Genomic DNA, 20,468 nt, shown 5'->3' with positions numbered 1-20,468 from the left:
AGCTAATTCGATGCAAATGTCTTAGGAACTCGGGAATGCAGCAATCCTGCCAAACCAGAGCCACTGGCTCTCCCCCGCCACACACACTTCGGTCCCACAAAGTCCCTTTGGAAGACAAACTCACACGAGAGATCAGGAAAGAAAGCTAAAAGTGCCTTTTTTTATTATGAGTTGGGCTGGTGCCCGGGTAGGCAGAGCCTACTGGGTAGGCAGGGAACTGAGCTGCAGCATAAGGCCCAGACCCATAACCTACACGGGACCCTCCGCTGAGCCCGGCTGTCTTCACGTCCAGCTGTCTGCTGGGCCAGAGAAGACCCGGATGTCAGAGATCCTCCCGGGAAATGGCAAAGAGGGGACCAGGGTGTGCACGTGGGCCCCAAGGAGGAAGTCCAGCCTCTTCTTGGCCATCCAGCCCTGAGAGGAGGGAGCCATGGCAGAGAAGAGCAGACTCCTGTCTTTATACCCATGACAGTTTCTTCCAGATCTCTAGACCTACCCTGGCAACTCAGGCAGCTCCTAACCCCAGGAGGCCACTCACATTTCAATTCAATTAAATGAAGCATCCTGCTGCCCAGCTGCACTCAACACACCTCACCTGCTTGGTAGCCACGTGTGGCCTGTGGGTGCTGCCATCGATGGTGGAAAGTCCTAGCAGGCAGTGCTGCTTCTGGCTTTCACAGTAACTCGGTGGGGAGACCGCAGTGTCCACCCCAGACTGGGTTGGTATGGAAATTGAAGGGGGGAGCCACAAACCTTACTCTTCTGTTGTGAACGTCATTAACATTTAATTTCCAAATGCCTGAGAATCGCAGTACTCCAGGAAGACTCTGAAGGTGCCCTTCAAGCGGGTGTTGGGGGCACTGGCCTCACACTGGCTGGTTTGTCCTGGCCCCATCCTCTCCTAGGGGCAGCCCCTGTCTGAAGCAAAGAAACCCCCATCTGTGTCTCCCCTTGGTTGACCCTTGTATGGAAGGTGGAAACCTTTTGAACAGAAAAGTGAAGTCTGACTTCTGCCCCTACCATTCCACAGACCTGCTGTGTGAGGCTCTGCTGTGATGCCCTGAGGGCCAGGTTTCTAAGATTCTTGGCCCTCACCTGAGGGTCAGCACTTCAACCCACTGCCTAGAGCACCCCAGCCTCCTGTGCCTTTAGCCAGACAACACCCCCTGAGATTGCATGCCCCAGGGACTGCCCCCAGCCCTTTCCCTCATTATCTTACTCCAGAGGTTATCAGTCGAGTGCCCATGGGCTGAATCCAGCTCATAGACGTGCACTATTCGATCCATATAGCACTTTTGCAAAGCTTGCATAAACTCTTTCAAAACAAGAGTAAATTTCCCATGAAAATCCAGATTTCTGGCCTCCTTCAACAAACCGGAAGCTCTTACAATCCCAGACCTGTCTTCACACCTAAAAACAAGCCAGTGAAAACCCCGCGGCTCCCTCTTCTTCCAGCAGGGATATAGGCGCTTCTGTTCGCCACAGCCCCTCTTCTCCATAATGTGACCCCCGGCTCCCATGGGCTTCACAGTGGGGGGGCCTTGTCCTCATTGTTCTTTGTCCTCACTGTCTAATCCCTCTGGGTTCCACCCTCTTGGGGTTCCCAGGATTCTTCCATGCTGGGCTTTCCACCACATCCCCAGTCTTCATTTCTGTCACCCACCTAGAGCTCTCCTGGACATCCCAGCACCACTTTCACCTTGTCCCATACCAATATGGCCTCATTCCCTCTGTCCACAGCTGGCTCCTGCCACCGCGTCTCCTGGTGGGGAGCTCGTCGCATGGGCCAGAACACCAGGCGTCCTCACCATTCCCTCCCTCCTCCACCAGATTCCACAGATTCCTCATCTCTGTCCTCACTTGGAGTAGCTCAGTAGCTTCCTACCTGGTCCCCTTGATAATAACAGTCAACAACCATTCATTTATCACCTACCAAGCATTTATTGATAACACACACACCTCTTGTGTGCCACACTCTCCCTCAGGGGCAGTGATCAAAACAAAGATCTGTGTTTTTGTGTGCCCCCCTTCTAGTGGAGTTAGATAAAAGAAACAGGTTAAAGAGAAAAAATAGACATCAGTGTGTTAGGTGGCGACAGGCGCCATGGGGAAGAATGAAAAGGGAGAGGAGGGGAGAGAATGGGGCTGCCATTTTAAATGGGAGGTGAGGATTGGTCCCCAAAAAAAGGTGACATTCAAGCCACGGTCTGAAAGAGGCAAAGAAGTGAGCCATGTCAAGATCAGCAGGCAAAGCAGTTCTGGCAGAGAGAACAGCAGAAGCCAAGTCCCGAGGTAGGGTGTGCTGGCTTGCTCTAGCAAGGGGCTTGTACCGTTGGAGTAAGTCCTTGGGGGCCAGCGGGCATCTCAAGAGATGAAACAGGGAGGAATGTGATGAGAAAGGAGATTGTGCAGCACATTGCAGGCCATTGAAAGGACTTTGTTTAGGTAGGTATGGACTGAGAGGTATGGGCTGTTCCCTGAAGGCCTGGGGCAGAGGTGAACAATTTGACTTGGATTTTATCAGGATTTCTCTGGCCATTTTGTTGAGAAAAGACTGAAGAGGCCAGGATGGGAGGAAGGAAGAAGGAATGACTTTCTGGATCCAAAGAAGGTGGCACTAAATGGGTCTGTAGACACGTTAGGTATGTGATGTGGGAGGAAGAAAGCAATGTGAGGATAAGGACAAAGTTTATGTCTGAGGATCTGCAAGGCTGAAGTTGATGAATTTAACTAAGATGGTGCATTTACTATGTTCCAAGCACTGAACACAATGCTTTACTCAGATTATTTAACTGAATCCTCTTCCAAGCCTCCAATGTTGAGACTAGTCCATGCAATGGGTAGAGTAAAGAGGCAAGACCATGAAGGCAAGTCTGGACTACTTTACAGGGTAAGTGTGTGGCTCCTGAGCCCATCATCTAGGACATTTCACCATTGTTTCTGTTACTGCTACATAAAAGCCTCTCCAAACTTCACAACAGTCATTTTACTGTTATGACTCGTGATATGGGGTTGGACTGGGCTCAGTTGGGTGGTTCTCCCTCACAGTCAATTTTGCAGCTACGATCAGGCATGGCCTGCGGATAGAGTCACCTCCAAGTCTTCCGCACTCACGTGTCTGGTATCAGGGCAAGAAAGATGCAGAACTGCTGAGACTGGAATGACTAGAGCACTTCAGACCTCTCTCTACATGGATGTGGTCTCCCCACAGGGGCTCTCCCTCCAGCCCAGTGGTTTCAAGGCAGCCGGAGTTCTTTAATGGAGGTTCGAGTCTCCAGAGGCATGTGTCTCAAGACAGAGCCAGGAGCAAGCTGTGCCACCATCCTGATCTAGTTTCAGAAGTCACATAGGCCATCTCTACCTCATTCTGCTCTGCATAATCAAGTTGCTAATCCCAGGTCAAATTTAAGGGGAAGGGAATTAGACTTCACCTCTTGAAGGGAACATCAGAGAATTTTCAAGACATGTTTTAAAACCTCGATAACAATTTCTGTCCCTCAGTTTCCCCAATTGTAAAATGAAGAAGATAATGATAAAAGGGCTATGGCAAGGATGAAATGAGATATTTCAGGTGAAGTATTTATACACTGGCCCATACGTAGCAAGTACTTTTTTATAAAAACCACAAGGCTAATCATTTCATTTAGATCAAAATCAAGTATCTCTTAAGCCAATAACCTGCATTTTCATAGATTTTCAGACAGCCATCTGGATTTGGGCTTAGACATTCTGAATTCTTTTCGGGTGCCTGCCAGCCCTGGAAGGACCTCCCAGCCGAGCAGCACCTGCCTGGGCCTGGGAGCTGGGCCTGCCAGGTTCTGCTGCACACCTGGCAGGTCGGGGTTAATTCACGTCTGGCTTGTTAGTGAATTCAATTGCCAAGCACAGGTTCCCGGCTTCCCGCCAAGCTCCCCCACTCTCCCCCAAGGAGCCATGTCAGAAGAGGGAAAATAATTAGTCATTAAAACAAGTGATTCGGGAACATGACAAACGTCAAGACCCAGTCTCACAGCTGGGTGACATCCTGACATTTAAAACACTTTCACAGCCCCCTTGTGACACTCATGATGCATCATCCACCTGGCTTCCCAAGTCATAGCTCGTGGCGCAGAGAACCCTCCGGCTGCCCTGCTGACTGCAGACTCCACGTGCCCTGGGGTTCCATGCATAACTCACTCTTTGTCATCTACCTGGTGGAAGTGGCATCACGCAGAGAGTACCTATGCTGACAAGGCCAGAGTCATGGCCGTGTCTCCCACCCCCCTCCTTATCTAACCATGCACCCACCAACTCACCCACCTACTTCTCCAACTATTTACCCATCCATCCAACTATACACCAATCCACCCATCCATCCAGCCCCTCATCCACCCACACATCCATCCAGGTATTCACCCACCCATCTCTTCATCTATTTATCCATCTACCAACCTACCTGGGTTTCCCTTGTGGTTCAGCTGGTAAAGAATCGCCTGCAATGTGGGAGACCTCAGTTGGGAAGATCTCCTGGAGAAGGGAAAGGCTACCCACTCTAGTATTCTGGCCTGGAGAATTCTATGGACTGTTTAGTCACCAACCTACCTAACTGGTTATCCATTCTACCATCCAACCACCCATCCATGGTTCTGCGAGTCCAACCCATCCCTGCACCCAGCCAGGCAACAGACACTTCGTGAATACCTACTAGTCCTTCATGCATTCATTAATATATCCAGCAAGCATTTTCGGTAGCTACCATCAGTTCATTCATTCAACCAACCAACATGTCTAGAGAACTGAATGAATGAATAAGCTCATTCATTTATTCCAGCAATGAGCACCTACTGTTTATGCATTACCTGATGAGTAATCAGGCAGCAACGATTTGTGCATTCACTCAACAAACATTTAAACAACCATTATTCAGTCAGTCAGCCAGCAAATGAGCATTTATTGAGCACTTATTAATGCCAGACCCTGTTCTAGGCACTTGGGATGTTATGAGTCAGGACAAAGTCCACACCTTTAAGCAACAAACCACCTAAATCAGGAGACGGGCTCATCAAAGGGTCACTATTGTACAAGGCTGCTAGTGCATTAATAAAGACACACAGGGAGTATAGGGGGACTCCAAGAAGGTATACAAAATCTAGTCTAGAAGGTTTAGGGAAGGCTCCCAAGGGATGCAGATGAGCTGTGACTTACGTATGGGCTTAAAATTCAGACCAGCTTAAACCCCAGCTGTGTTCTAGCTCTGTGACTTGGGGTTATGACTTGCCATCTGAGTCTTGGTTTTCTTATCACAGGATGGAGATAATGACAGTGGACAGAATGGAAATAAAAGCAATGTTTACCGCACAGCATTGTGAAGAGGGAGGACTCTGTGGTTCCTGATCAATAAGCAATCATTTTTACTGTAATTCTTACACTTAAAGTGTGAGGTAGCCAGTGAGAAGTGGGAAAGAGGGCAGCCCAGGCAGCAAGATGCAGATTCAGGCCAGAGAGCCTTACTGAGGGTACAGCCAGGGCACAGAAGTGACATGGGGTTGCTCTAAGATGAGAACAGAGAAGGAAGGGAAGTAGGGATGGGGGGAAGTGGAGGGGATGGGAAATATGGGCCACAGCATCTAGGGCGGTGGTTCTCAAAGTTTGTTCCTTGGAGCACAGCACCAGAGTCTTGTGGGAACTACCTGGAAATGCAAAGTCTTGGTCCCAACCCCACTCCTACAGGATGAGAAACTCTCAGGGCTGTGACCAGCATCAAGGGATTCATGAACCCTCCAGGTGACTGTGAGGCACTCAAGCTTGGGAGTCTCATGACCGGTCTAGGGAACTGGGAGTTATCTTATACTGGGGGGTTGGCGGGGGTGGGGGGGTTCGGTGGGGGGTGGGCAGGGAGTGGAGGAGCCTGGCAAGATTTCCATGAGGGAGTGTTTGTCCACAGATTCACTTTCAATGCCAAACAATAGAATACCTTTAGTTGCAAGTCGTTGACAGGAGAGCAAGAGGTAGAAAGTGTAAGGACCAGGAAAGAAAAAAAAAAAAACATCATTCCTGCTGGCAAAGCAGTTTCCTGACTGCTCCTGGGTAGAAAGATGGGGTCAGAAAATCCAGGCGTGAGGAAGCTCTTGCCTTGGGGTCCCCTTACTCCTGAAGGCGAGGAGCAGCTTCTGGCTCAGACTCCAGGGCGCCAGGCCATGGGGTCTGCCAGCTGCGGGGGCTCTGCCTCCCCCACGGCCTCGCCCTCCGCCCGTCACACGCGGGGATGTCACAGCAGACAATGTGCTTTTTGCTAGCGCCCTGGCTGCGTTGGCAGAGGCCTGGCGTCAGGCATCACAATGACTCTCATTTCCTAGGAAACAGGGAGTCGCACTTGTACCTTTGCTGGGAGCCTCCGCATTTGGAGCTGTCATGTGACTCGGGGAGCTATTTTTAGCCTGCCCCAGTCCTGTGTTGTAGGAAGAATGATTTGATGAAAATACTAAACTCATTAAGAGCCTGGGGGATGGGGAGTGGAGGAGGGGTTGCTAGAGCAGAAGCTGCAATCTCTAAGATTCTGGCCCGAGGTTGAGCAGCAGGAGGGAATGACAGCTGGGACCTGGCATTTCCTTGGCGTCTGTGCCCTGGGGGAGGTGGAAGGGGGAGGGACTATTGACTCCAGTACCTGGTACTACTGGTATGTACTGTGGGCCAGGCACTGGGCTCAACAATTTACTGCATCATATTATTTCCACCTCACACTACTCCTAGAAAAGAAGAACTAACAACATCCCATTTTGCAGATGAGGAAACTGAGGTTCAGAGAGGTTAAAGAAGTTACTCAGGGTCATTAACTAGAAAGCTGGGAGCCCAGGGTTCGAACCCAGGTTATTTGGCCCTGGAGCTTGCCCTGTACTCATCCTGCCACAGAGAACCCCATCTGTACCCACTAGCTGTTGGCAGCAGGGGTACAAGGCCAGGGACTTTGTGGGTGTGTGGTCCATGTAGTCACCCAGGCCCTGCACTTAGAAGGGCCACACATTCAGTTTCATACCGAATTGTCACCACCTTGAAATTCTCAAATCATTTTGGAACCAGGGGCTCCATATCTGCAGTTGGAAAGTTGTAGGGTTCAACAAGTTACTATAGCTGATCCCACTGGAGAGCTCCAGCCCTCTTGGCAAATTCCTCTGATCTGCATGCTAGACTAGTTCGTCACTTTGTTTTCCTCCTGTTTAGAATAAAGCGAGACTTTCTTTTAGTTGTGTTTGTGGAAAACATCCAGATTCTACAGTCAACCCCCAGACATGAGTTCGAGCCCAAACTGCCAGTGATAAGCTGTGTGTCCCTCACCCCACCCCCACCCCAGGAATCTACTTCTCTTATCTGAGCCTCCATTTGCTCATCTATAAAATGAAGACAAAAGATAGTTTCAACCTCATTCCGTTGCTGCTTGGATAAAATAGGATTTTTTTTTGAGGCAGGCCCTCCGCATGGGGCCGCGCATATAGCAAAGGCTCAATCAAGTTTCTGTGAGTAAAGTCAGCAAGCATCGCATAGCCCTGCCTCCCCTGCACGCACCAGAGTCCTTTCTTCCTGGCCCCATTTTCCCTGGGTGTGGTGAGTTTTCCAAGGTGTGTCTCACTCAGTCTTATGAACTCACTGCCTCCAGAGTTTGCCGCAGACACCCTCTCCTCTGCAGGCTCTGCTCCATCAATCTTCACTGCCTGGAATTGGTCCTCATTCATGTCCCCAATGCCAAGGTAGCCAATAGCATATATGCCACTCTGGATCCTCAAAGGCTCAAATTCTCCAAGAACACACCCCTAGAGCTCTGGTTTCAGGCTGCAGTGGGGGCCGCTCTTCACCCCACTTTATCATTTACCAAGTACATGCAGGTCTAGTGCCAAGCTCTCATCGGCCCTGTGAGGCAGAAGTGAAGAACTGACCCCATTTTACAGATGTAGAAGAATAAGCTTGGAGAACAAAGTGACATGTCCAAGGTCACCACCAGACATTGGCTTAGCCAGGAATAGAACCCAAGCCCAACATAGAGTGCAGTGTCAATGACAGGCCCAGCTTGTCCCCTCATCCCGCAGGGAAGGGGACCTCAGTTTCTGCTGCAGCCCCTTCCTGCAGAGGACTCGGAGCCAGATGTGGAGCGGCAGGGAGGGGGCGGGGAGCACCAACAACAGGTCAGCGGTTCACGCCCAACCTCCAGACACCCATGCAGGAAACTTCCCTGCTTCTTTAGCCAAATATGTTTTAAATGTTCTCATGCAAACCAGCTCCTCCCAGACCTATCCACCAATTTCCCAGCCAGCCGCAGCTCCTCAGAGTCTCAGGTCAGATGACCTGCTTTAGAGGCAATGGGGAGAAAAAGCCCGAGAAGATGCCAGCAGGAGGAAAGTTCGTGCAGACAAACACCCATTGTTCTATGGGAACATTCAGAGTGTAGGGGAGGGCGGAGGGGAGACCATGTACAGAATCATGTGTTGCCTTTGAAGGACATCCAGAATCAGGGAGCCCTGAGACCCCAAACTGAGTTTCTAGGTCCTTCACCTACATCCTTGTTCTCTGACACCCAAAGGCTTCTCAGGCAAGCACCTGGACAGCCCTCATCCTTGGGAGCCCCTGGCTTCAGGGGTGAGCCTGACCGGGCAGAGCTTGTGCAGTAAACACCCCAGGAGCAACCTCAAGCGAAACAGTCAGGAGGTGGGGATCAAACACCCAGCTTCCTCGGATCTCAAGCAGGACAGTTCTCCCAGGGGACCCAATGGCACCAAGTCCCAGGTGCCGAAAGCAGTGACCTGTTCGTTAATACACACCGTCTTGGCTGCTTCCCTGCCCTGTCTCATTTCTCTACACACCTGCCTGTGTTTCCTAGAGTCCTCTCCAATCTTTGCCTCAGAGTCTGCTTCTGAAGGGACGCAGCCTAAGACAGAAAGCGTTCACTCATTCGGTCGTGTAGGTTACAGGTTCCTTACGTTTCTGCCATCGTATGGCCACAAACAGTGACTTCATGGAATACCTTTGTGGGTCCCACCTCTGACACCAGCTCCATTTTAGGAACCTGGGAAGCAACGTTTATGGGAAAAAAAGACGTTAATGGAGAATGTCATGTGCGCTTTCTTCTAAGCAAAGACCTGCACGTGCATCTTCTCCTTTGCTACCCACAATGAGGCATCCATTCTCAGCCTCCTTTTTCAGACAGGGAATTGAACCCCTGGGGAGGTGAAGTGCTTTCCCAAGGGAACACAAGTAAATGGCACCTTCAAGGTGTGGGGGAATATTGAGTCTCTGGAAGCCTGACCTGACCACCACGCTACACTCTTAGAAGCCAGTTACCATGCTGTGAAGAAGATCAAGCAGCTCCAGGGAGAGACTCACAAGAAACACCAAGGTCCCTGGCTCATAGCCCTGGCTGAGTGCCCAGCCCACAGCCAGCATCTGCTTGCTGGGCACATGAATGAGTCACCTTGACTCATCCTCCAGCCTCAGTCTGAGCTGCTTCAGCTTTTGTCACATAGAACTCAAAAAGAGCTCTCTCCACTGAGCTCTGCCCAAATTGCAGACTTATGAGCGAAGTATATGGCGGTTGTTGTTTTAGGCCCCTAAGCCTGGGACGCTTTGTCTGCTGCAGTAGATAACTGACTCAGAGAGGTAAAGGGACTTCCCTAAGGTCACACAGCTGGTCAGTGGAACTAAGCCTTGAGCCCAAGTCCCCAGCATCCTGGAGCCACGCTTTTCCTTTTCACAACCCTCATTTAACAGATGAGAAAAACAGGGCTCAGAGACATGAAGTGACATATGCAAGGTCACAGAGGAGGGTTGCGGGTTGAACTGTATCTCCCCCCAAAAAGATACCTTGAAATCCTAAACCCTGCTACTGCTAAGCTGCTGCTGCTAAGCTGCTCTAGTCGTGTCCAACTCTGTGCGACCCCATAGACGGCAGCCCACCAGACTCCGCTGTCCCTGGGATTCTCCAAGCAAGAACACCGGAGTGGGTTGCCATTTCCTTCTCCGATGCATGAAAGTGAAAAGTGAAAGTGAAGTCACTGAGTCATGTCCAACTCTCAGCGACCACATGGACTGCAGCCTACCAGGCTCCTCCGTCCATGGGATTTTCCAGGCAAGAGTACTGGAGTAGGGTGCCATTGCCTTCTCCGTTGTGGCTCAGCTGGTAAAAAATCCTAAACCCTAGTACTTCAAAATACAACCTGAATTGGAGAAATGCTTTCTACAAAGGGAAAGCTCAGATGAGGTCATTAGGGTGAGCTCTAATCAACATGACTGACTGTTGTCCTTATAGAGACAGGACGTTTGGACACAGAGACATCACACAGAGGGAAGACAATGAAGAGGAACAGGGAGGAGGGCCTCTACAAGGACAGGAATGCCTGAGGCTCCCACGAGCTAGGGGAGAGGCAGGCAACAGATTCACTCTGTGGACGCCCTGATTTTGAACTTCAAGCATAATTCTATGACAATAAATTTCAGTTGTTTGAATCACCCAGCTTAGGATGCTTTGTTACAGCAACCCTAGGCAACTAATACAGCTAGTGAAGTTAGAGTCTAAACCAACTGTGGCTGAACTCCTAACAGTTATGCTCTACTGACTCTCCTCTGAGCATTAAGGAAAGGCTTCCTGGCGGAAGTGATGTCTAAGTCCTGAAGGATGCATAGGAGTTGGCCAAGAGGTAATGGGAGGGAAGAGTGTTCTCTATAGAGGGGCTGGTTTGGGGTGCCAGGAGACCTGTTCCAAAGACTAAAGACATTCTAGTGGCTGGAATTGGCTACAAGTTACAACGGCACAGGCTGGAGCAGTGCCCAGGGGTAGGGTAAGGATGGCCTTTGTGAATCCAGCAGGCAGGCCATTTGGATGTCATCCCAAGGGCAGTGGGGAGCCATCTGCCTTTTTCTTCCGCCTTGTCACCCCAGCAGGACTCCTCTAAGAGCATTTCACACTGTGGCCTGGCCCTCCTACTTGGAACCCGAAAGTGAGGAAAATGCTAGGTTTGTGCTCAGCAGGGGAGGAACTGTCATTGTGGGGAGGGACTGTCTTTGCGAAGCCCCCTCGAGTCTCAGAATTAAGGGCTTCTGACACTGCCTTTCACCCTGCAGGCCCCTCAAAAAATATCATCACCACCAAGCATGAATCGAAATAAAGTCCTCCACAGAGCCGCTGGGGATGAGAGCAGTGTCGCTGGGAGGCGACCAGAAGGTCCCTTACAGAAATCTCTCCTGCAGGGCAGCTGCAACTCAGGAGGCGCTGGGTGGGGTCCTAGGGCTCTTACTGCTAATGGGAAAGTTTATAGTTTAAGACACAACCCTCACTTCCTGCAAAACTGGGGCCAGTAAAGAGTTGCTTTTAAGATCCCTGTTATCTGGACCAAGACTCAAAAGATGTGGAGATGCATACACCAGAGGCCTTTCCCCTACGGCCTCCCCCATCCCCAAAAGATAGCGTCTAAGTGCCTCCTAGTCTTTGCCCACATTCCCTTCATAGCCCAACTCCTCAGCCAAAGCTTCTGAAGTGTCCGTGGGGCTGCCATGCCCTCCTCCCCAGTCTCCTGAGGGCCTCTGCCTCCACCGATATCCACCCAACTGATTACCAACCTCAGGTCAGCACATGTTAGCAGCAAACAGCCTACCAGGTAATTACGAGATGGAGCAAAAGCTGGAGTGGGTGGTGGGGGCGGGTGGGGAGGCGATTGTACCTGGGATAAGGAAAACACGGCACCCAACCCCTCTTCAAAGGCCTCAGCACTCTTTCCCAAGGTGCTTGAGTTGTCTTTAAACCAAAAGACTGTTCAAGTAGAGGCTGTCAGGAGAGCCTAGAGTGGTGATCCTGCTGGGAACGTGGTTGGACAGTCACTCCCACATGGGCCTGATGCACATCCACCCCCAGGACACAGGTGTGCAGCCCCCCAGCTGGATACAGGGCAAGGCTTAACACAGGTCAAGGGTGTGCAAAGCAGTGACTTGAGAATACAGAGAATGGAGGGGGGCGTGGGGGCAGGTGGTGGTGAAGGGGCGATGTTTAACTGAGCCTTTTGTTGATGTGTGTTTGCTTTGCCTTTGCTGCTGGGGAAGAAGCAGAAAGAAGGAGAGCTGTTTGTGCTGGCTCACGGAGGCTCCAGCAGGGAGCCAGGCCCTTCGGGGTTATTGCAGGGTTTGGAGATAGCCTCTGGCTGTTGTGAAATCTAGAAGATTAGTCTGGGCTCCCAGAGGGAAGAGAAGGGAACATTGCCTAGGAAAGGGATAGAACTTTAAAGTGCTCAGGGCACCCTCAGGGCGGTGGGTGGGGCTGGGGAGAGTAGCTGATGGCTCCTCTGTGGGATCCCAAGGAGGCCGATCCCCCATATCAGATACGGAAGAATGCCAGATCCAAGTGTGGCTTAGAAGGAGCAGCCCTGGGAGACTTCAAAGGATGCGCTGGACTTGGCAATGAGGCAGCAGCGAGGGTGGGGAAAGGCTGAAGAGGTCCTATCCCTCAGGCAAACCCTACAGGAAAGACGTTGGGGAGGCTCCATGGGGACTGAGCCGGATAAGCGGGAATCTGGCCCGCCAGCACGAGGGCTGGGCTTGGAGTCAGGGTCGGTCAGCTTACAGAACATTGCAGACACGGGGGCAGCTCCTGCAAACCTGAGTTCAGGAAAGGAGATTCACCGGAGGACGAAGGAAGGAAGTAAGGGAAGGTGGGGGCAGGGAGGAAGGCAGGGAGGAGAAGCCGACAGACAGACAGACAAAAAGAGACCTACAGACTGAGGGAGGGGGCGAGAGGGATGTTTAAACTGACAGCCCCCTGGGAATGAGATGGAGGATCTACCAAGTGAGAGAGACCCAAAAGGAGAGGAAGAGATGGGGTGGGAGAAAGGAGGAGGGCTGAGTGTGGAGGAGGGACAAGGAAGCGGGAGAGGAGGAAGGAGCCGGGAGAGAGGGGAGCAGGCAGAGGAGGAGGAAGGAAAATGGGGACAGCTGAGAGGTGGGGAGCTGGGAGAGAGGCTGGGAGCTGGGAGAGAGGCTGATCGGGGAGGCGGGTGGGGGAAGCTGAGTAAGGATGGTCACAGGCCCCAAGACAGCCGGTCCTGGGGTCCCAGGCCCAGAGACCCTGCCAAACGTTCCACAGACCACTGATTGCTGACTCCCCCTTCTCCCTCTATGCCTGGGGCAGAGCCCAGGGCTGGGCCTGAGGGCTTAGCCCCCTCATACCCCACCCCATGCCAGGACTGGTTTACAGGGTGACTGAAACCCCAGTGTGCACTCTGTCCCCGGCAGTGTGCCCTGACACGGGTCTGCAGCCTCCTCGACACACAGCCAGCCACCCTCCCAGCCCTAGGCCACGGGGCCTCATCTACCAGGAGACCACCAGCAGCTTTCTTCAATTCCTAGAAAAGCCATCCCGGCAAAGAGTAGCCTGATTTTGCATCCTGTCAGCCCAACCCAGGCATAAACACAGAACAGCAGGGTCAGCTGCAGGAGTGTCCTCTTTATCCCAAGGGAGCATGCATCCACCTAACATCCACCTAACCTAATTGGAGGTTCAGTTTCTGAAGAAGGAAGAACAAATATTGAGGGGCATCAAGCAGAGAGTGGAGTTCCAGACAGTAGGAGCCAGAAGGGGAGGCAGGAAGACAGGGAAGTGTAAGACCATGGAGGAAAGACTGAAATGTTGCCAGACAGGGCATGGGGTGCACATGTGGCTCTCAGAACAAGGGGAGGCGTCCCCTGGCCTTAGCAGTAGACAGTTCTGGCTCTGCCGCTTAGCACCATGACTTTGGGCAAATTACTCCAACTTCTGGAAACTCAATTTCTTCCTCTGTAAAATGGGCACAGCGAAAGCACAGACTTCACATGATTACTGTAGGAGTAAAATGTTGACAGCCCATCTAGCGTCACCGGTGCACAGGAAGCCCTTAGCGACTGGAGTTGCTGGCAGGGCCGGGTGTGTGTGGAATCAGGTTGAGAAGAGTCATGGGAAGAAGCTTCCATGAGCCCCTTTAGCCTGGACCATCAGCTTGCCTGCTTAGAAAAAATTAGCCCCAAGTCAACAGGGACCTAATCCCTTTCGATGCTTTCTTAACTTCTTCCACACCTTGAGCCTAGGAGTTAGGATCTGAGGCTCAGAAAACCAACCACTGTGCCCACTGTTGTCACAAGTGGGTGAGTCCCCATGCCAGAAGGGGCCCATAGCCCCTCTGCAAGGAGCAGGTCCATTTCAGCCGGAGGCAGCCTCAGTGCCTCTGAACAGTGCTCCCCTCAGGATGAGAAATCCCCACTGACTCCCCTGCTGGACTGGAGCCTGTTTGCCCCATGATGAGAATTCCTACCTGGCTCCAGAGAAATCCTGGGGCCACCACAGGAAATCAGGGAGATGGAGACCACCCTCCCAGGGTTTTCCCTGTCATCCCTCTCCTCCAGAGAGCTGGGAGGAGGGGGTGTTGCAGCAGGAAAAGCTGCATCTCCTTTTCATGCCCCTTCTCAAGCCAGGAGTGGGTCCCCTAAGGGCATCGCTGGGCAGTGGGATTCATGAGGGCAGAAAGGGGAGACAGGGCACAGAGGGGGCCTGAGCGTCCCCCTCCCCAGGCTGCTTGGATCAGGATGCTCTGAAATGAGGAGGTAAGTGAAGGAGAGTGGTGTCCATGCATATGTGTTGAGGAGGTGAACAGCACTATGGGATGCCAAGGACAGGATCTGAATAGACAGGGGAGGGTTGGGTGCAGATCTAGGCAGAGCAGGTGGGAGGTGAGGATGGAAGAGGGAGTGGAGAGCAAGAGGTGAGAGGGGGCACGAGGGAAAGGAGGATGCCAGGGGCTTCTGGGGCATCCGGTATGCTCCCCACCTTCTTCCTCTGTGAAGAGCCCTGGGTGGTCCCTGCTCTGAGAACACCACCAAGGGCATATAGATGGTGTGGGTAGGAAGCTGTCCTGGGGTCTCCTGCCCTGTTCTGGTGGTCTTCACCCTCACTGGCTGACAAGTGAATTCCGCTGGAGTTGTAAATCGACTTACTTGCCCCTCACCCCGACTCTTCCTGACAAATCAGGAGCAAAGCCTGATTTGATGTTTCTGGACACTGCTGAAGGGGGTTAAGGCATGTCTGGGGTTTGATTTAGGATTTCTGTCCTGGATTTGCTAACGATTCATCTGCTTCTCTAAGAAGCCAGCCTGAACCTTGGTGCGCATGAGGTTAGATGAGTGACTGACTGATGGTGGCTGGTTGGCTGTGACTGGGTTGGACCTGGCCTCAGACTGTGGAAGCCTGCAACTGACCACGCTGACTGGACTGCCTGAAACTAGGCTGATGGGTGGAGCCTGACTGGCCAAGGGACTGGTTGATCAGCACACTAGCTCACGGAGTGGGTTTGCATGACCAACTGGCTGACTGGTTCATGACAATGGGCTTGGTGGTAGGTAGTTGACTGGCTGTTTGCCTAATTAAGACTGAATGGATACCTAGGAACTTACCGCGACTTACTTTTTTCGCCTGACTCCTGTGACTAATTCAGTGGGGCTGGTGGCCGATTCAGACTAACTAGGTAACTGGGTAACTATGACTCCCAGTCCAACAGCCTCGAGTGGTGATATTGCCTGAAGGACTAAAGCTGGGGGAGGGGTTGCCCCTTTCAGACTGACTGGATGACCAGATGTCTGACTGCAGCCCCAGGGCCTCAGCTGCCCTTGGTGCCTGCACCTGTGACTCTCTGAGAAGGACCAACTGGCTGGCTGGTATTACCTTGTGGCTGGGACTGACCTGGACACAGCAGCTCGGTAGAAAGACTGGTCTGACTGAGTGGACTATCTGCCTCAGTCACGGAAACTGACTGTCCGGCGGCCTTGATGACCATGGGGTGCCTGAGACAGACCGGACTGATGGATGATCACCTGCCTGACTGGCTGACTGGGCCTGTGTACCTGCGTCTGACTGTGAGACGACATTCTGCCAGCTGACTATCTGCAACATGTTGATCGGCTGACTGACTGATGGGCTGCTAGGTGACAGGACAAGGTGCTTTAGATGACTGGGCGGCTGCTGGAGGTGGGCTGACTGACCCGGCCTTGACTGACTGACTGACAGATTGTGACTCACCAGTTGGCAGGAGGCATGTTGACCGTGGCTGTGACCCACACTGAGTGGCGGGGCTGGCAGTGTAGCCCTGAATGTGCCGCTGGGTCTGACTGTGAGACGGTGACTGAGATTGGCTGGATGACCTGGTGACTGTGAGCCCTGGTGTGAACAGCTGTGACTAGGTGTAACCAAGTCCATCTGTGAGTCAGTGGCTAACTGCCCGGCTGTCTGACCCGTTGAGGCTGGCCAAGCGACCGGCTGACCACAGCTGTGACTGGACTTGTGAGGGGCCCTGCCTCACTGTGTGGCCCAGGTTGTCTGTCGGAGCCTGACTGTGAGACAATGACAGACTGACTGACTTTTCCTGGCTGACTGCCTGCTGGGCAGCCTGCAAACAGAGTGGACACTTGTCCCAGAAGAACCATTAGAGGCCCTGCAGGGAGCCGGCCCAGCCTGAGGGGACAGAGCAGCTTCTGTGGAGCAGCAGGAGGAGGCAGGCAGGAGCTGCCAGAGGGAGAACGGGAACAGGCCCTGCCCAGGGCTGGGCCCACATGGAAAGTTCTCCACCTCACCCTCACAGGGGCTGGGTCACTGGCACACATGCTCTGAGCTGTGTTTTTGGCTCAAGTCGTGCGGCTCCTTTATTCGGGGGCAGCAAGGAGAAAGGCGGCTGGGGGAAACCTATAAAAATATTGAGCCAATAACTCACAGACAGGACTCCAATTATAGGAGCCCGGTGTCGGGGAGGGGAAGGAGGCAAGCCCGGCGGGCGCGGGGCAGGGCCCGTGACTGCCAGATACGGAGCTTGGCTGCGGGCCAACCGCAGCTCTAGAAAATTCAGGCCTTGTAACTCAGGGCTGAGGAAGCCTTAAGGAAGGAGCCTGTGTCTGTCAGGCACACTTCTGTTACTGCTGCCATTTTATAGCTGAGGAAACAGAGGCCCACCACCCTCAGGGCCCCGGGGCATTTCCCAAAACACAGCCCTCCTGGGGCCACCCCACCGGAGTTCAGGAAAGCCGTGAACTCCAAGCTGGTCCCACTCTCCCAGGGGGCACTGAGCAGCAGGTTGTCAGGGGCAAAGTTAATGACCTTGGGCAAGGCCCTCCACCTCTCTGAGCCTCAGTTTCCTCAATGTGTTCAACTGGTATTTCTAACCAGAGGCCGTTTAGCAGAACTCCAGTTGGGTTCACAGATATGTGTGCCACTTACCCACCCACCAAGGGAATGGTGTCAGTAATGGCTCTTCCTCCATAAGCTTGTGAGAAAAATATATAATCCAGATAAAGACTGCAGCTCAGTACCTGGCACCTGGTAAAGGACCAATCAGTGTGAGCGCTCATGATATTCATATTCATATCAAAGGAGATGCTGGGATTAATGAAGATCTTTGAAAGGAAGCCAGGAAGTTCACGCAGCCTCAGAGTGCTGGGAGCAGCCACTCAGCCGGGAAGCAGCCCCTTGACTGAGCCCCACCAGGCCCTCCCAGCCGCCCTGAGGTGCCCCCGGGCCCCCAAAGGATCCAACAGACTCTCTGCAGACACCACAGCCACTGGCCTGGCCCCCAGGGGATAGGGAGGCAAAATCAGAAGGAAAGTCTTAGAGGTTCCCCTGGGAACAGCCAAGGACCCAGGGTTCTTGAGTAGCCTTGGTGGGGCAGGGGCCTCTTCCAGGAACACCCACTGTTCTGAAGTCTCTCCAGGGCCAGGAGAAAAGGCCAGGCTCCCGGCTTCGCCAGGGCGGGCCAAGGGGTGGAATTTCCCCAGAGGGCTGAGAACCTGGGTGTGGAACCCAGAAAAATCCCTCCCTCCCCCCCCCACCCCCCACAGCAATGCTGCTGCCCTGTTCTCAAAGGGCTTCTGAGGACAGATTAGATGCTCAGAGCCACCTATAGCAGCAAATTATCACAGACCAGGTAATGAAGCATCCCCAAGGTCACAGCCAAGGAACTGAAGGCCGTCTCCTGATTCATTCCTTCCTTATTCCTGAGGCTTAAGACCTCAGGCTGACCAGCACTGGAATCCCAGCTCAGTCGGTTTCTAGACCTGTGACCCTGGGACTGCAACTCCTCCCCTGAGTCTTAATTGTCCCATCTACACAATGGTGGTGACTACAGCATCAGTCTCAGAGTCATGGAGAGGGCTGGACAAAATGCTCAATCGATGCTTAAAAAATAAAAGGCGCAGGGAACTCAGAGTCTGTCCCTTCTGTCCCAAACTTGCTTCCTCATTTGCAAAATGGTCTTAACTTTACCCTGGGGCTCATTGCGAGGAGGAAACGAGCACTTAGCCGAGTGGTTGCCACCTTACACAATTCTACAAGGTGCTCTTCACATTCTATGTGATCAGCCACAGCCTCTGCAGCTCTTCGCAAGGACCCTGACCGCACACAATGAGGACTCATAAATAGGAGCCATTTGTCTTTCCCTGAGAGAGAAAAACAAAGAAGAAAATAGGCCTTTAAATACCAAAGGCGTGCTAAGAGCTAAGCTAAGGACAGAGGAGGGGATGAGAAAGGCCTAAAGGAGTCACAGACATCGAGGGCTAGCCCAAGGCACAGAGGGCACCGGCTGGGGCACTCCAGGCAGAAGGGAAGGTCTGTGAGAGGCCGGAGGTGGGAGAGAGGGGAGCGCCTGGGGGCACCCGGACGGCTAGTGGAGCCAGAGCCATAGTACCAGGGTGATGGGGCAGGGGAAGCAGCCCCAGGTCTGGGGCTGGGGACAGTCGAGGCAAACTGAAGACCTCCCACTCCGGGCTCCCAGGAATACTCAGGGGAGGGAGGGATCCCTTCACCGTGGCTGAGCTTAAAAGAAAATTGAGGTATCAGAACTGAGCTCTTTCTGATGTCTTCAGCTGAGAAAGTTGTTTATCCTAATTTCTAGAGGCCACTACCTCCCCTGGTTTGCGGCCCTACCTTTGATCACGGGACCTCTTGCTTCCCTTTTCACATGGTCTTCTAGGCCTCCAATCCCCTGCCTCCCTCTTAAAAAAAGGCCTTTATGATTACACTGGATTCACCTGGGTCATCTCCCATCTCAAATTCCTTCTGTTAATCCCATCTGAAAGTCCCTCTAGCCTCAGGGCCTTTGCACTTGCTTTCTTCACTGCTTGGAATGCCTTTCCCCCAGAAATCCATATGGCTTATTCCTTCACCCACGTCAAGTGCTCCTTATTCTTGTACCCGGCCTCATCTTCTCTCCATTCCACTCATCACCAACTGGTGTATTGGAAATTCATGTATTTGTCTTGTCTCCTCCAACTAGGATGTAACATGCACAAAGCCTGGGTATTTTGTCTGCCTTGCTCACTGCCACGTCCCCAGCACCAATAATAATGGACAAACGGGGCACCTGAAGTACAGAGCAGTAAAGTCACTTGCCCAAGATCACCCAGCCACTGAGTGGCAAAGCTGGCGATCTGAACCTAGGCGGGTCTGACTCTCACATGTTCACAGTTTCGCTCAAGGATGCCGGTCAGCCTCTTCAAACGTACTTATGTGGGTACCAGGCCATCAGGTCTGCCCTCTGCCTTCTCCTGGCTGATGATGGGGTAATGGCGGCACTGCCGGGTGACTCACCCTAGGAAATAACGAGAGGAGTAAAAATAGTTTCTGTTGGCCCAGGGCATTAGATTTCACAACAAACTGAGTGTGCCGTGAGAGCAGGGAGCATGCCTGTTTCACTTGGCATTGTGTAATCTGGGCCAGCCGATGGCCAGCACATTGTTGGTGCTCAAGAAATCTTTGTTGATGAAGGAATGGCTCTCACTTAACTGCAGAGAGAAGACATGCTCTGTATCTTAAGTATGTATGTGCCAGTGTGTGTGTGTGTGTGTGTGTGTGTGTGTGTGTCTATCTATCTCTGTACCAATTTATCCATCCATCTGTCTTCTCTTTCTGTCTCAGGGTTTGGGGATCATCCATTTCTCTGCCCTGAGGTCCTGGCCACATTCCCTGCCTCTCTGTGCATCCCCCTTGCCTCTGCCTCCTTGAGTTTCACGACAGGGTCCCCCCCAACGCAGTACCTCAAGAGGACCTCTACCCTCCCCTGAAGTACCTGCTCTCCGAGCTCAGTGCCTGTGGTAATGACCCCAACAACGGGGAAGCATGGCAGGAAAGGTCCCACATGAGCCTCCTTACCTCTCCTCCCAAGCTGTTCCCCCAGGATCAGCCGGAAGCTGAATGAGCTCAGACTCTCCCCAAAACTCTCCTGTCTCGCCTCCCTCTTCTCCAGCCAGAATGCCCAAGAAAAACAGAAAACTTACCTTCCTGCGTAGTTTCCTTCCTACCAAGCCAGAAAAAGAAGTCTCCAAATCGCCCATGGTGGGAGAGGGAAGAAAAGCCACAGGAAGGTGTAAGCCAGCATTGTGTCATTAAGCCCCATCTGCAGCCCAGAGGGGCAGCACAGTGGCATCTGTGGCTGCAAAGACATCTCCCCAAAGAGGGA

The 20,468-nt window shown here is 52.6% G+C and overlaps 1 long non-coding RNA gene across 1 annotated transcript in view; it reads right to left on the bottom strand.

Moving 5' to 3' along the window:
• LOC138424320 (uncharacterized) overlaps positions 1 to 20,468 on the bottom strand; it is a 109,391-nt gene extending 88,923 nt beyond the window's left edge. The window contains exons 1-2 of the long non-coding RNA XR_011250751.1: positions 20,287 to 20,468; positions 19,516 to 19,601 (exon numbers count right to left, since the gene is read on the bottom strand). This is a non-coding gene — a long non-coding RNA (uncharacterized lncRNA). The remainder of the gene's footprint in view (positions 1 to 19,515; positions 19,602 to 20,286) is intronic.

The sequence above is a fragment of the Ovis canadensis genome, chromosome 19 (genome assembly GCF_042477335.2).
Source record: "Ovis canadensis isolate MfBH-ARS-UI-01 breed Bighorn chromosome 19, ARS-UI_OviCan_v2, whole genome shotgun sequence".
Taxonomy (NCBI): Eukaryota; Metazoa; Chordata; class Mammalia; order Artiodactyla; family Bovidae; genus Ovis; species Ovis canadensis.
The sequence above is the reverse complement of the archived record's forward strand: the minus strand, read 5'-3'. Positions and strand labels throughout refer to the sequence as shown.